This window comes from Taudactylus pleione, unplaced genomic scaffold (genome assembly GCF_031769625.1).
Source record: "Taudactylus pleione unplaced genomic scaffold, aTauple2 ptg000270l, whole genome shotgun sequence".
NCBI classification, from domain to species: Eukaryota; Metazoa; Chordata; class Amphibia; order Anura; family Myobatrachidae; genus Taudactylus; species Taudactylus pleione.
The window spans coordinates 6125922-6130289 of NW_028284672.1; the positions used below are offsets into that span (position 1 = coordinate 6125922).

The following is a 4368-nucleotide window of genomic DNA, read 5'->3' on the forward strand; positions in this document are numbered from 1 at the left end:
TGCAGCCTGACAACTTTCTAACTGCAAGAACTAAAGTGGCTTATATAGTCTCTCTGTTATCCGGCCAGGCTTTGGAATGTGCTTCCCCACTCTGGGAACGCTCAGATCTGCTGCTGGATAATTACCCAGGCTTTGTGTCATCCTTCAGGAGGATTTTCGATGAACCTGGGTGTACTGTATCAGCATCATCAAACATCATGACACTGAGACAAGTGGTCCGTCCTGTCAGTCAATATGCTGTGCATTTTCAAATTTTAGCATCAATGCTCAAATGGAATGAGGAAGCCCTCACCTCGGCCTTCTGGCATGGGTTGTCAGACCAACTAAAGGATGATCTAGTCAGTCGAGAGCTTCCTACTAATCTGAATGACATGATTTTGTTGTGTATCAAAGTTAACCTACGCTTCAGGGAACATCAGGCTGAAAAACACACAACTGACTAGCAAAGGTCATTTGCCCCCTCCATTTCTACCCATCCCATTCCTTCTCCTACTGCAGGTGAATCATACACACCTCTGCAAAGAAGAACGTCAGAGAAGAATGCAAAAGAACCTCTGTCTGTACTGCGGAGAGTCCGGTCACCTGCTGATCTCCTGCCCCCATAAACCGGGAAATGCCAAATCCTAACTGACCCTGGAGACATCAAGTTAGGAGTTATGAGCCTGTCTCCAAAAATTAAAGATTTCACAATTACCCTAGCTTTGGATCTTAAACCCAAACCTGTCTTTGCTACTGCTCTACTTGACTCGAGAGCAGCGGGAAATTTCATAATATCTAGATTCATAGATAAATTTCAGATTCCTTGTTTGTCTCTCAACCATGCCATCTATAGACGGACGCCTTCTAACTAACAGGATAGTCAGCAAGGAGACTCAACCAGTATTGGTCCGAATTGGGGCACTTCTTTCTGAGTCCTTAAAATTCCTGGTGATGTCAGAGGCCTCTCAAGAAATTGTTCTTGGTCTACCCTATGGTTGACCCTTGGTCAACATAATCCCAGGATAGATTGGAGTTCTATGCAGATTCTGTCATGGGGTATGGACTGTCAGGAATCCTGTCTTCCAAAAATTCGACCTGTAAGAAAGACAGTTCCATTAGTTTCTTCTGCCATTCCCAAGGAATATCAGATGTTCACCGATGTGTTCTCTGAGCAGCAAGCATATATCTTACCTCCTCTAAGGGAATGGGACTGTCCAATTGATTTTATACCTGATAAGAAACCACCTCATGGTCATACCTATCTGCTGTCCTTACCTGAGACTCAAGCCATAACCGAGTACATCGGGGACAACCTGGCAAAAGGGTTCATTCGCCCCTCTACTTCACCTGCCAAAGCTGGGTTTTTCTTCATTGGCAAGAAGGACGGTGGTTTAAGACAATGTATCAATTATTGATGCCTTAATGACATTACGGTAAAGAATCGATACCCTCTTCCCCTGATTACTGAGTTGTTTGATAGGGTCAAGGGCTCTGTCATTTTTTCTAAATTAGATCTGAGAGGGGCTTACAATCTCATTCGTATTCGAGCTGGCGATGAATGGAACTCCGCTTTTAATACCAGAGATGGACATTTCGAATATTTAGTAATGCCTTTTGGATTGTGCAATGCCCCTGCTGTCTTTCAGAGTTTCGTTAATGAGATTTTCCGGGACCTGTTATATGTTTCAGTTGTTGTCTATCTGGACGATATACTGATTTTTTCATCCTCTGTAGCTAAACATCATGAACATTTTAAAGAAGTTTTGACCCGTTTGAGAGAGAACCACCTTTACTCCAAACTGGAGAAGTGTGTCTTTGGAGTGCCCAGTCTACCTTTTCTCGGCTATGTAATTTCTGGCTACAGTTTGGAAATGGAACCCAAGAAGGTACAAGCAATTCTGGATTGGACCCGACCTCAGACACTGAAAGCCATCCAGAGATTGTTGGGCTTCGCCAATTATTATAGATGCTTCATTAAGGGATTTTCTACATTGCTGGCTCCCATTACAGCCTTGACCCACAAAGGTGCTAATCCTGCCCAATGGTCACCTGTGGCAGAGTCTGCGTTTCTTCTTCAAAAACAGGCCTTTATCTCAGCACCTGTTCTTTGACAACCAGATCTGGACAGGCCTTTTCTGTTGGAAGTAGATGCATCATCTGAAGCTGTGGGAGCAGTCCTGTCTCAACGTTATGAGGACAATTGAGTCCATACTTGTGGGTTCTTTTCTAAAAATTTCTCACCTGCCGAAAGGAACTACACCATAGGTGAGCAAGAACTACTAGCTGTAAAGTTGGCGTTGAAGGAATGGAGATATTTGGTAGAAGGCGCTAAGTTTCCATTTACTGTATTTACGGACCATAGAAATCTCCTATTTCTCAAAAACCTTCAATGTGTGATTCCTCGTTTAGCCCGCTTGGCAATATTCTTTGCCAGGTTTCAATTCACCCTGACCTTCTGGTGTGGAGCACTTAATCAGAAGGCTTATGCCCTATCGAGATCTCTCCTCTGTGATGATCAATCTGAAAATCAAAGCAATACCCCTGTCTTGGAATCAAGAGTTTTCACCGCATTACAGGTTCAGCCTCCTACAGGAAAATCATTTGTGGCCCCGGAATTAAGGAAGCGGCTTCTCACTTGGGCACATTCCTCTCGCTTCGCATGGCACTCGGGCACTCGGAAGACCTTGGAGTTCCTGAAAGACACTATTGGTGGCCTTCTATGAAGGCAGATATAATGGAGTTCATCTCTTCCTGCTCCTCCTGTGCCCAGCATAAATCATCACGACAAGCTCCAGCTGGGGAATTGCTTCCACTACCTACTCCATCACGTCCATGGACGCATCTCTCCATGGATTTCATCAAAGACCTGCCAGTCTCTCAAGGCTTCAATACTATCTGGGTTGTAATAGATCGATTCCAAAGATGGTCCACTATATACCTTTGAAGAAGTTACCTTCTGCTCCTGACCTGGCACAGTTGTTCGCTCACACATATTTCGTCTTCATGGCCTTCCTGCTGAAATTGTCTCTGACCATGGTGTGCAGTTTACTGCAAAATTCTGGAGGGCTTTGTGTTCTGTTCTTCAAGTGAAGTTAAACTTTTCCATGGCCTACCATCCGCAAAGCAACGGCTCCACCGAGAGAGTTCCATAATGATTTACCTGCTTCTCCTCGAGTCCCGATGGAAAGAGGAGTTGAGTTTGAGGTTGCCAGGTCTTGGACTCTCATCTACGCAGAGGTCATTTACAGTATTTGCTGGACTGGAAAGGTTACGGTCCAGAGGAACGTTGCTGGACCGATGCTTGTGATGTCCACGCTCCCACACTCATCAGGAGATTTCATTCTGCCCATCCGGAGAAGCCTGGTGAGTGTCCTGAGGCCACCCCAAAAGGGGGGGATACTGTCATGGCCAGCGTATTTCAGCATGGTACCGGAAAAAGGAGAGAATTCCGCACAGAACTCAAAGTAGAGATGATAGTAGTAATTTATTAGTAGAAACCAACCATTAGATTTTTTAGATACAACTGTATCAATAATTTTTGTTGGTGGTGCTCCCACAGCCCAGTATTACATACGTAGAAAGGAAAAGAGGGAAAGAGAGGGCTAGTCACTGGGGCACTCTTAATGACAAATGTCCACTTTAAATAATATTTGCTAGTTAATTATTTAAGATGATAGCAAATCCACCCTACATAGCACAAATGTTACACAACCATATATGAACTGCAAATAGAAAAGAGGTGGGTAGTTTGAACACATTAACAATGGATAATCCAACTAAATTCCTATCATTAAAAATTAACTTTTAATCAAAGTTGTATTAAAATCAATATCCCTTCAAACAAAATATAAGAATGATCAATTTAGGGTGAAAATATTGTGTACTGAATAGTAAAATCCCCACATGTATTCATATATACATGTGGATAGGTAAATACCCTGGTCGTAGATATAATAATAATAGTGATACCAATATCCTATTATCTGGATATATGTAGATCGTAGTAATGGTACTGAGTTGCCACTCTGCTGAGTTACCAAACCGTCCCAGTCCACCTCCAGTATTAGTAACCTACAGCACCTGGTATTCCCAAGTGGTCTCCCATCCAGGTACTAACCAGGCCCATAACTGTATAGCTTCCAAGATTGGGCGTATCCAGTATGGTATGATTGTAGATAATTACCCAACTGGGGAGTGTGAATGCCCAGGTACACACAGCGTAAGAGTGTATGTAGGACTACCTCACCAGAGAAGTCCACTTTGTTAAATAATGCACAGTATCAATGAAAGTATTGCATGAGCGTACTTTAATTATATTCATACAAATGATCACATGATTAAACATATGTCGTAAAACAGTCAAATATGATGATCTGGCTGATTATTGTA

General features: G+C 43.0%; 1 pseudogene; it reads right to left on the minus strand.

Moving 5' to 3' along the window:
* Window positions 1-4047: 4047 nt before the first annotated feature.
* On the minus strand, window positions 4048-4156 carry LOC148513758 (5S ribosomal RNA; annotated as a pseudogene).
* Between the last annotated feature and the right edge of the window lie 212 nt (window positions 4157-4368).